Below are 13,449 nucleotides of genomic sequence, written 5' to 3' on the forward strand. Positions count from 1 at the left end.
GAATGACCCTGAAGCAAGTGTCACTTGTTACTTGGCCTGTACTAATTTCTCGGGGAACTTTCAGACCGAAGCAACAAGTGACATGTGTCAGTCACTTGGAAGCAGACTCTTAGTAAACCAATCAACCTTTTGAAACAAAGTGCGACAACGAACTAAATATGTCACTTGCATGTTGCTCAGACTAAACTGTTTTCTCAATGGCATGCATCGTGCTGCTTTGGTCTGTTGTTCTTACATGCACGGTGAATGTTTTGCTTTATACTGAAGGGGACTGTGTCGCTCGTCATCTGACTTCAGTCTGAAAGCTCCTTCAATGGCGCACATCATTTCACCTCGGTCTTGCTTGTGCATGCATGGTGGATGCTTGCTTACAGACTGAAGGGGCCGATGTCAGTTGTCATGGCCCCCCACTGTCATGTGTTGCTTTGGTCTGAATATTCTCTAAACTTAACAAGATTGTTAGCTACTTCATCAGACATTAAGATTTAATTTAGCCTGTAAATCACAGAGAACAAATTGCTAGTACTATTGTTGTAAAAAGGTCGGCTTTTTGATAGAAGTTTCCTTTTATAATCACGAATGGGTCTCTGGAGTGGAAGAAGTAATTAATGTTGAACCTCAGTGGTCAGAGTGCTTCGGATCTAATTTCAATCTGTAGGTCCAGTCCAGAGTTCTAAAATAGGATTTTTTTTCTTGACATTTGCGACCAGTCTTATTTGCTTCTGCTTCAGTTTTAGTGCCAGTGTTTGTCAACTGCTGGGCCGCAAAAATCCATTGCACCCAGGGATTTACGACAAATTTAAATCTAATTTTATATTTGACAGCAAGTCTATACATAATTGAACCATGATTATGCCAGAGTTGATATATAAATATTAATTAAGGGTGCATATTAATTTCCATATAAACTCTAAAGATCAGAAATGTATTTATCAGTGAAATTGTTGGGATCAGGGCATCGACTTGTAAGAAATAAATTTACTGGGCTGAGGTCTCACAAATGTTGAGAATTTTGCAACAAGCAGCGAAAATACACCACTAGTTGCTCTGTGACCAGGGTTAGCAGCCATTTATCCAAATTATACATGATGTACTGGAAAGCCAGAATACAAATATACATATTTTACTGAACACAAAATTTAATGTAAAGAGATTTGATACTAGACTTTCTAAAGGTAGAGCAGTATTTTCTTTTTTTCTTCATGTACGTGTTCGTATAACAAATTCAAACATCGTAAATAGTATCTTACTGATCATACTATTAGGTTATATTAAAAAAACATACAAAACTACTCTAATTATGTGAATATGTTTATACTACATAGATTTATTTAATAAGCCAACCAAAATATGAAGATAACACTCGGTAGGAACCGTTTCAACAATGTTTGTGTCTAGCTACGAATTTCATATTGTAAAATGTATTTTATATTTTGAAATGAGTGTCCACTTTTCAGTAGGGAGCTAAACAAAAACAATGAAACAGGAAAAATACTGCCAACTCCTGTATTTTCATTGATTTGACACACTTTTGTGAAAAAAGCCGCAGAAAAAACCTCAGGTTTCTTTTTTCAAGAAAGTCATTTTTTCCCGACCATTTCCAATTCTAATTGTGCATGAATTTTTCTCTGTGCACGTGAAAATAGCAACTTTTGTGAATCAAAATTACATTGAATTTATACATGTCTATAAATTCACTGAGGCACGTTTTTCACAGTTCAGCTTTATTTTTATCAAAGAAGGAAAAGAATGCTGCGTGGAAAATAGAACAGAATTCTCTCAATCCGTTTAATTTGTTAGTATCCTTTGCAGAACAATCTATCTGACAGATGGAAGATTATTGCAAGATAAAATATCTCGAAGTTGATGTTAAATTGAGTTTGAAATTTTTATACAATTAACAATTTTTCATAGATTAGTATATGCCGTAACATTTGTGTATTATGTTTGTAGATGCATTTCGAGTCTTAGTATGTTAAATGGCAAATGTAAACTCTGCACCATAAATTAAATATTTTTTTAAGTATGTACACCATTTAATTGAATTAGAATTTTTGGATACATTGGAATGACTCAGACCCTTTATATTGTTACTATAACTGTGTGTGGGTGGTGAGAGACGGTACTAATATGTAGGATTGAAATAGAGAGAACATCTATCTGCATGTACCCTTGAATTTTTGGATAAATTTGTGTTTAAAACTGGGAATTATACTTGAATATTATCATGGTCCTGAAGTTGCCACCCTGCAAGATCACTTAAACAAAAAAACAAATGTATTTTTGTTATGTAGTATCACTTTTCTGTCACTTTTGTCTATTCATGATGATGAGAATGAGTGATGATATGGTGAAGAGACAGTCATAAAGAACACCCATGTCCAGACTGGGATTCGAAACCTGGGACACCCGCCATCTTTGCACACTGTGGTCACCCGCTGCCACAGAGGTCAACTAAACACATAATGAATACTATATAGGAACAACACAGCAATAGAATTATCCAAAGGCACCCACAAAATTCAATAGTGTTTCTTTGCAAACAATTTTTGTCTGACAACAAGGAACAAGGAAAAGCATGTTATGGTGAATGATGCAATGGCTAAATGTAATGAAGACAACAGTATTGAGCCATGAGAGATAACACAGGTCAAAACAAAAGAAGTAAAATAGAGGTTTGTGAAAAGGGATGGAGTTAAATCCAAACTTAACAATTGTAATGTGGTACAAAGGTGTCCGCAGGATTTTTTCTCAGGGAGACTCAAAGTAAGATTTCATATCTTGACCCTGAGTTACAGAAGTTGTTACCTTTTCTTGTTATTATTATTTTACAAATTATAAAATTGAAATTGAGTGAAAATACCTTGGCGCTGTTGACAAATTCTGACTTGAGTCCACTATTTAAATAGAATTTGGATTCGGCTTGCTTCCTTTCCATAAAATATCTATCACTTTGATGATGAACAATTCTTTATCATTTTGAAATTTTTCATGATGCATTGATATCAAGCAGAGAGCACTAAATCTGTTCTCCATCGTGGCACCAGTGATCAATGTTTTTGTGCATCAAAGGTTACTGTATAAAAGAAAAGTAATTCAAAATAACAGCATGTGAATTGCCAACTTGGGGAAATGTTTTCGACTTTTCGAGATCCCGAGAAATCAAGAAATTCCAAAGGATTGTGTTGGGAAATGGTTATTTCTTGGTATTTTTTTCTGCTAAAAGTGTCTAAATTTTTTGAAATTAATGTTTTTTTATTCCAGAAGTGCAAAAACAATCACTTAAGAGGGAGGGGGATAGTGTGTAGAATTCAAGATTTTCACCGTGAGATCTCTTCGTCAAGATGGGGGAGGATTTTCTCTTTATCGTTAATCAAATAGACATGTGTGCCAATTGTTGCGAAAATAGTCGCATACTCACAGCCAATGACTCCAGCTCCTACAGTTCACAAATTTTGTAAGTTTCCCAAAACATGATTGGGGAGGGAAATCCTATTATATGGAACTGATAAAATTTGCCATTTCTGGACCAGTTTCGGGATGGGAAACTTGCAAAATTTGTGAACAAGGTGAAAATCTTGAATTTTACACATGTTCTCATCACAAATTTTTAATCTTGGACAATCCTAGTTATGGCAGTCAAATGTTCTTTCCTTACTTTGTTCGACATGGCAGTATTTGCTATAACTTACAGTTTGCAAGTCACAAAAAAATATTACTCCCTCTGTCTCATAATTATTGTCCGGTACAACTTTGTTTCTTGTCTCATAATAATTGCCCGATATTCAAACTGTGACATTGGTGTAGGCAGAAGAAGAACATGAAACAAGGGAATGAGTCATACAACTTTACTATTCAAGGATCAGTACAAATTGTGCTTTCCATCTGCCTCTTCGGCTGTCATTCCTATACTACCATTTTGGCATACCGGACTATAATTATGGGACAGAGGGAGTAGTATTTATCATAAAATGTCACCACTTGAATTACATGGTATTTTCTCATATCTTAGCTTTTAACAAATCAGAATATTTTAATAGTTTAGTAAAACATTGCAATTATGCTATTTTAGTTATGGTAAGGGCTGGACCCCGTATAACGTGATGGGTGCAAAATAGCCTAGGTGCTGACGCATCCAAAATTTTAAGTTCAAATTCAAATAAATGTATCTCCAGAGTTTTTTACTCCTTAAACCACTCCATTCTTGTGAAAAAAATTGTTGCGATTGCTGTTCAGAAATCTGAACAATTTGATTGAGTTGGTGTTTTATGTCCACTTTATGCATATTAAGGCTAATTGGGACTGGACCTGCAGTTAAAAAGTGGGATCCGAACCACTATGTGCCTCCACCGGGTATCGAACCTGGAACCCCTTGATTACAAGGTGACAATGTCATCGGGGAGGCCAGAAATCTGAACAAGAATTCATAAAAACAGTAGGAGGGAGCCGTGTTGGTATCGATAAGTATCGTTTGAATTTTCTCCACTGTTGCCAATGATCTTGAGTGACTACACGAGCAGCCAAGAGAAATAACTCTTCAGTCAAGATATGTCCTTTTCAAAGGTTCATTCGGGGGTCCAACACAGGAAGTTGCACGTAGATTTTCGAGAAATGTTGTACCCTTCTGGAAAGCAGATGACAAGAACCAAGGCAGAACTGATGTGCTGCACCCAAATGTGACATCGAAGGCATGTAACTGCCTAGTGGTCAATGCTATGTGGAAAAATGAAACAAATCATTCATTGCCAATTCTTGCTTGCAAACTCTTGGGTAAGAACGTGAACATTTTCAAAACCACCATTATCATCATGCTGGGCCGATTCCAGAGTTCTTGAGAAAGGAATGAATGTCACTGTGTGGAGGGAGGGTTGTGGATTCCTACCCTTCTGTGTAAGTCTTTTGTGGGACTGCTGACTGATACCTACACTGCAGCGGCTTGTTTTTGTTGCACATGACAGAAAAGAATGGGCAGCAGGGGCATAAACAGAGCTGGTCAAATTAGCATTATTATTTTTCCGTGTTTGTATATATTTCTATGCCATTTTCCTCCCTCTCTGGGTTAACCCAAACAACAAGAATCTTGATTACATGAAATTGAAGTAGGGACGCTCATAATAATCCACCAATTTTTCGGTGTAACTGCAACACTTTAAAAAGGCTTGCAAACTTTCAAACACTTCTTCTTTTTTGCATCCTGTGGGTCTAGAAAGAAGTTCACATAAAATGTCACAAGACATTTTAAAGTGCTATAATGCTACATGAGAACAATTTAGGAGTTATTTAATGTGATGTGATGAGTTGTCATAACTCAGTAACTAGACTTTCTTATTTTAAACTGTTGCAATAATATAATATCACAGCCCTCCATTTTGGGGGAAAAATTTGGATGATTTCAAATCAGTAGGCGATTCTGAAAGTATAATAGTATTTTCAGTGCAGATCACAGAAATGACATCCATTTTTTTCCCATCATGTCAGGATTTTTCAAAATTTCACAATTAAAATTCTCACATTCACCATTCCATTACACTTATTACAGAATGCAATAAACTAAATTTAAACATGGGAAATTCCGGTTGTTTACAAACCAATAGGCAATTCTGGAAGTATTTTGAATGCTGATGGAGGATATGACAAATTTCTTCCCATCATGTCAGATTTTTCTCCATGTCATTAGGTTCAATTAAGCGCCACCGTATTATAACATTCTGTTTTCAACACCTTCCCAAACACTCAATGTGTAATGAGAAGAAAGTAACACATGCCAATAATGTTTTCTCTTTGGAACAGTTCTTCATGTTATGAATTGGGTATAATATCACATCTTTCTTATTTGGAGTTCATCTTGTTTCATTTATACATACGTGTATACATCTCTCTCTCTCTCTCTCTCTCACACACACACACACACAGTGAGAGAGAGAGAGAGATATGAAGGAATTGGGAGCATAAAAATTGAAATCTCCATTTGTTAAAGCATAGCTCTGAAGCTCATTGGTTGAATGCTCATTCACCCCAATTTCTACCGGATGCAGAGTCTAGTAATAAGAAATTTCCACTCGGCTCTGCACAGTCAGCAAGGCAACGGCCCTTACCAGCAGTGATTGCTCCTCCACTATAACTTTCCACCAGCATCAAGGGATACCCCAGGTGAATATCTTGAGGTGCAAAGTCCACCACATCCCAAAGGAATTCTGAAGTATAAAAATAAACCTGGAGATGGTAAATAGACACCATCGACGCTGATTGACAAGATCACATCATCACGAGGTCGCAACAAGCATGCGGTACGATTGCAGCAGTCTGGACTACAGAGAGCCAGCCCAAGTCCGGAGAAGTAGCGGTCCAGCGATAAGCCACCCAAAGTCCTGCCGCCTCCTATCGCTGTCAACATCTAGGCCAGCAGTCTCCAGTGCACCCATCTCTGCCCAACTGTCGCTGACGCCAATAGCAGAGGGCCAAATCATCATGCAAGTGGTGAGGATCACTCAACCGACTAAGGCTCCCAACATCCTTAGTCCACACCATTCAGGGTAGAGGTGGTCAAGCGTGACCCAAATTGAAATCTTATGTTTATTTAATTGAGCTACGTCCCGGCGTGACTCGATCCCATAATTAACCCGATGTCAAACTACAATATATATACACATATGTGTGTGTGTGTGTGTGTGTGACACACACACAAACTCTAACTCTTCAGATTGACCCTGCAAAAAAAAATAGTCCAATCTCATTAAAGAACGTTACAGGAGGCAAAATATTTGTTGCTATTTTAATGTTTCAAAGGTATTATACTAAAATTCTGTGCAAAGAAGCTGTTTAAGAACACCTGGTATGAGTATTTTGTTGGTATACTCAATCTAAAATTTTGTGTCGAGACATTCTTCTTAGGACGACAACTACCATCTTTCTTTAGATGACTCATGCACTGTAAGTAGACTTCTGTCACAATATCTTCTCAACTTTCTAAACCCAATCGTTAGACTTATTTATGCACAACCATAATTCCTATTTTTCATATAAGGAAGGGGGAACACTAAAATTTTGTTGAAATATCCATGCTTACGAAGGATTTGTGGTTGCTGTGCATGAACAACATGAGTATGATGATAAAATACAGTTATGTGCCCAGTTTCTTCATTTACTGTGGCTTCAATTCTTGCTGGACAGTTTACATGTTCAATTGCTAGTTGACGAACATACCACTGTTTTATGCATCCATCCTGAAATGTTTTTTTGTCCTGATCTGTTGAAATAGTTGGTTCTATTCAGTTCCTGTTTCCACTTCAAAAATTCTACAAGAATTGTACATGCTTGTAGTTGTAAGAAATGTAATCAGTGTATTAAAATCTCATGGTAATAGAAGAACCATCACATCAGATAATAAATACTTGCAGTAGTGGAGTGTCAATAGAGATGGGAGACAGTGTCTATCTCAAACTTTTCATTAGTAAAAGCAAATAAATATATATTGATTTCTTTAAATGCTGTATTTGGCAAAAGGATGAGTGTAATGAGTTCATAATCTGACAGTAAAAACAGAACACTAATCCAAAACAAACCGAACCATACCTCGTCGGAACTGCAGCAGGAATGGGATGAGTTCTGATGGGTGATGTCTGGTTTCTATTTAGACAGGTTTCTATTTGCTATGCAGAAGTAAACTAGCTGATTGGAAGAATTTATTTTATTACTAGTATCGACACCATCATTCTCGACCGAGCCTCTATTGCTTGACCAGAAGTTTTGTGGAATGAACAGTACACAGAACAGTGTAATCACAGTACACCCAATCTGATTAATTTATCATTGGACAACAACTATTCCCCACAGTACCAGACAGTGTTTGCTTCATCTCTACTTGTGGATATTTGCCTTCTGTTATTGAAGGCTTTGTAATGTTTCAAGTGTACGCGAATGTCTATAATCATATACAGGGGCCTATCCAGAAATAGAATCTTAGGGGGGGTCCAGCCAGGGGTGCCCATTCCCAATGGCATGCCCCCCCCCCACATCAAGTATTTAATGACGACAGCGTATCTATTATTAATAATAATAAAATTTACTACATACGAAGTGAATCATGTTTTGCTTAAAATCATGTTTCACACACTAACAAATAGTGTTTAATAGAACGAAGAAGAAAAAACAGTTTCACAGATAAAATGAGTATTACTCCATATTTAAATAGTGTTTCTTACTGCCTGGTAGTAAAGCAATATATTGTTTTTAGGAATTCACCACTGCATGTATTATTGATGGAAAAAACAAACTTTACTTACCGTACCAAAACAGTTTCTCACGGTGGAGTTCGACATGGCTGAAGATAGGGCTACATTTACAGAATGACTGGCACAGTGTGCACACATGCCTTTTGGGTATTGTTGATTTATTCACAATTGAACACATCTGCCACTCACATCATAACCTTGACCTGTGATTTTTTTCATGTCAAGACCAAGTTTGTGACATTGTTCAAAAAGAACTGATGTCCGATTTTCAGCTGACATATCACCACCCAGTGTGGAACTTGTAAACTTTTAGTGGATATTATTCTCAGAATCCACAAACCATGCACACAGAAAGAATTCTTCTATACCTGCTACATCGTGTCTTATCGGGAAATATTATGAATCAACCATAGTATTTTCCAAATTTGAAGGGGGATGGAGTTCCAGCCCCCCTGATCACATACACACATGTATGCATGAAACAATATTAACTAATAATAAGCATGGTCATTTGAAATGTTGTGTGTTCATTTATAAGAAAGTGATTAGGGTGGAGGCACCAGGGCATGAGTTTACAATACAGGACCACTCTCCAATTTCTATAAAATTTCGCCTACTGACTAATTTCGGTGTCCTCATGACGTAACTGTAGTTCATATTTGGCAGTCACTTGTTAAAATTGTACATTTACGTCTAGAAATTGTAAAATAACCTTGCGATTTACCACGGTGATTGTCCCTACACAGCAATTCGGAACCATCTTTCTTTCGCAATTCATTAATGGTGTTCCTTTATGCACAACAATTTAGTGACGTAAGACAAGGAATGCCTATGAGGTTAGGTTAGCTACGAGAACTATACCTTGTCTTGCCTGTTGATTTCTTCATGTTGGGAAAATGGCATCTTCCGTGGAGGTATTGTTCTTATGGTAGGGTTACGTTACATTAAGAAAACATAGTTTATTTAGTTTTTTCCTCGATTTCCATGCTTGACCGCCAATTATTACATGCAGATTCGTGTTTAGGAGTTCACAATTAGTGAGTAGGCAACATTTCATAGTAATTCGAGAGTGGTCCGGTATTGTAAACTCGTTCCGGCAATGGTTATGGTCACCTTAAGACATTTTTGTACTGTAGATGTAATTTTATATCATAAAAAAATTGATATTGATTTTGGAAGATTTGAAATGTATAGTTTGAAGTTTTGTGAATCTTGTCATATGGTGAAATTTATTCTATACATAATTCCCAAAAGATGAAAACATTTAAAATTTTTGATGACATGTTTCCCCACTTTTGGCCACTCTGTATCTAGTTATGGGCATCACTTTCTCCATCTCTAGATTTTAGAAATTTCTTTCATGGGGGAGCTACTTTATCTGTGCCTTTACTGCCCCTGTTGCAGCCTCCCATTTAGACAGAAATCTGTGAATTTGACCTTGATGTCATAATCCACATGCCTTCCACATCTGCGTCAAAGGTCAACAGCTCACAGGTTTTGGGAAGGAAGGGCTGGAATACATAGTAGGCACTATGATTGAATATTGTACATTCATTTTGTATGATGTATATATCTGTATCATCAAAATTATTTTAGTAGTCAATTTTGTAGTAGAGGATGATGTCAGTAGCAGTCAATTAACACCTCAAGAAACGTTTTAGAAGATACATAGAAAAACTAGTTTTACAACACACACATTTAATACTGTTAAATTTTGTTAATTTTAAATACATCTAAATTTTGACTGACTTTCATATTTTTTATATATTTTTTTCCTTGCTCTAGAGGATATTGCAACGATGAGATGAAATAGAACGGTCTCACTGCAGTACATGAGCTGCTTTTTTCCTCTAAATAGACTAATTTATATCCCCTGAAAGTATGTACCTTCTACATCCATTTTCCGGTGGTACTTTTCCGATTACTATTATATTATTGCGCATAAAAAAAGTTTTTCCTGCTACTAAAAGCAATGCATTTCTCCATTTGTTCACGTCCATATTGTTTACACACAGTTGCTGTCATTTGTTTCGGGGTCTTCCTCTCCGCACAAGAGTTTTGCTACCTTGTGTTCCAATGTCAGAAGAGAAATGCCTGCAAGGTTAGGTTAGGTTCCATTAGCAGAAATACAATGAAAAATTATTCTTTGGGCTAAGAGAACTAAACCTAACTACCTAACAACGTAGGCACTTTTTGCTTTCACTAGATTTGTGCAAAAATGTGCGCCACCATGTCACTTTTTCCTACCAAGAGCGCCCAACCTGGATACGATTTTCTCGTTTCGTTCAAAGAAAATTTGGTAAATGTCTTATATTGGAGACACATTTCTTCATATTTACAGAAGAAACTACTTACGGAAATGAGTTTCTGTACCATTTGGAAAGTTCGTGGAGGTATTTTCTCACCGTAGAATGCTGCACAACAAGAAACAAGTACTTTTGACATAATAAACTTGCATTTTGTGCAAGGCGATAACATTATGCTGCTGTTTCCATTACGTACCTGCAGATGGGGCGAGTGTCGAAAGTCACACGGTCTCGCCAGTGTTTCCAAAGCTGCCTTTTTTTATGAGAATTTTTTTAACTATGCTTACCTAACCTAACCTTGCCGGAAATGGTCCGTGGGGCTATCGTGAATGGTTCATGGGGCTATCATGAATGATTTTTGGGGTATCCGGCAATGGTTTGTGGGGCTATCCGTCAATGGTTTGGATGACATAATGAACATGAAAGTAGGCATTTTTCGGTTAAGAAGGTTGAAACACTGCATACCCACTCAAAATCGAAAAAACACAAGCACGACGTGCAATGATCCACAGCTGTGCGTGGCATATTGTATGTTCCGCACCGGAAGAAAGGAACCAAAAGAATTACTCGTAATGTGAAAAATCAATGTTATTTTTGTGTAAAAAACATAATGGCACCTTCAACTATGTTCCGCAATCATAAAAAAACATAATGGCACCTTCAACTATGTTCCGCAATACATAATTGGTAAGTACCAACCATCCAAAACACAAAATATCCGATTTTATTGTGTCTCCGATATAACAGACATTTACCGAAAAATTTTATTCCGCACCTTCAAACTTACTTTTCCCGATTACTAACTACAAAACATTACCAAAAAATTATGAACCGCATTCCTCCTAAGCAGCCCATATTCTGCAGTCTTACACTAACAACACACACATTTAAGTACTTTCTCCTGTAAATTTGAAGAAATCCGTTTCCCTTATACTATAATGTTACCGATTTCCGCAAGTACTTTCTCCTGTAAATTTGAAGAAATTCGTTTCACTTAGCCTATACTATAATGTTACGGAGATTTTTCACTCATTACCTTATCCACTTTATTGTCGCGATTAACCTCACCCGCAGAATGGGCCCACCGCATCTATAATAAAGGAAAGATACTAAATGTGGACTTTACACAAAAACTCAACTGGACATTTAAATTTTGACTGATGTTGTTCTTTTTTATATACGTATTTTTTCCTTGCTGTAGAGGATATTGCAACGAGAGATGAAATAGAACTGTCCTTGCCTTGGCTAGGGTTCGAAGCCCAGTCTTTCGGCAACAAGATCGTGAGTTTCATGAAATAGCTTCCCTTCCAAAGAATCGAATTCACAAAATTTTTCTTACGTGAATAACTTCCTCCAAATTTCCAAGCACTTTATACTGGTGTCATTTCAAGATGCAGCAATCCACTGACATTTAATATTACCTTAATTTGTTGTACATTTATGAGCTTATCTGGCATGTGCATTCAATGGCTCTTTATATTTATTTGTAGGTTTTTGTACAAATGTCGCAGAGAAAAATTTCCAGAAGCAAATGCAACATCTTTGCCACGAAGTTCGTATTTGCGTTTGCTTGTGTCCCTAATCCGCACTAAACTGTGCTTGTGCCTTTCAGTCGCAATGTTGCTAACTAACAACTCTCATTTTTGTTTAAAGAAAACGACATATTCGCATACGTCCGTAGCTTCTTTCTAAAGCCGTGTCCGGATTGGCAAGCGCTCCGTCCAGTTCTCTCCCGTTGCTCTCGCGTGCCGTCGAAGTCACGTCCAAGTCGTCCGAATCTGCATGTTCCCTTGTAGTACGGTTGTCACTTGTCCCGCCAGGTGTCAGCTCGAACTTCACCCACCGCGCTCTGGGGCGCAGGCGCATCGCACGTAAGCAGAAGGCAGACGCCAAACAAACATGACAATGATTTCCACCTATTTACTACTCATATTAAAAATGTAACACGCTATTTCATCATTTACAATTTGTCTGCATTCAGTATTATCGATAAAATGTTAAAGTATAACTGAGTTTTACATCCTCTAATCAGTAAATGTTGTCTGTACAAAGTGAAAGTTAGAATATGGCTGCCACGCGCAGCGTCACAGCGAGTTCAAGCGTGCATCTGTCGCTCCTCTCTGCTCTCCTCTCCGACTCCACGTCTGCCGCGAATTCGGACAACGGAGGTTGGCTGAGTCCCCGGATGGAACGGTGCTCTAGGTGACATCTGCTGCCGATTCGGACGCGGCCTTTAAATCTATTTATTTTTCTGGGTTGGCTACTCTGATTTTGTGAGGCCCCGGAATCTGCATTTCATTATCACTTCCGGTGCGGGTCCTGGGATATGTGGGCCGCGTCCGAATCGGCAGCAGATGTAACCTAGAGCACCGTTCCATCCGGGGACTCAGCCAACCTCCGTTGTCCGAATTGGCGACAGACGTGGAGTCGGAGGGGAGAGCAAAGAGGCGGGACAGATGCACGCTTGAACTCGCTGTGACCCTGCGCTTGGCAGCCATATTCCAACTTTCACTTTGTCCAGACAACATTTACTGATTAGACGATGTAAAACTCAGTGATACTTTAACATTTTATCGATAATACTGAATGTAGAAAAATTGTAAATGATGAAATACATGTTACATTTTTAATATGAGTAGTAAATGGTGGAAATCATTGTGATGTTTGTTTGGAGTCTGCCTTCTGCTTCCGTACGGTGCGCCTGCGCCCGAGAGCGGGGTGGGTGAAGTTCGGGTTGACACCTGGCGGGAAAAGTGACAACCGTACTACAAGGGGACATGTAGATTTGGACGACTTGGACATGACTTCGACGGCACGCGAGAGCAACGGGAGAGAACGGGACGGAGCGCTTGCCAATCCGGACACGGCCGTGGAAAGAGAAATTTCGCGCCCTGGCTCCATGCAATTGGTAT

The sequence above is a fragment of the Lepisma saccharinum genome, chromosome 29, assembly GCF_977018435.1.
Source record: "Lepisma saccharinum chromosome 29, izLepSacc3.1, whole genome shotgun sequence".
Lineage (NCBI taxonomy): Eukaryota > Metazoa > Arthropoda > Insecta > Zygentoma > Lepismatidae > Lepisma > Lepisma saccharinum.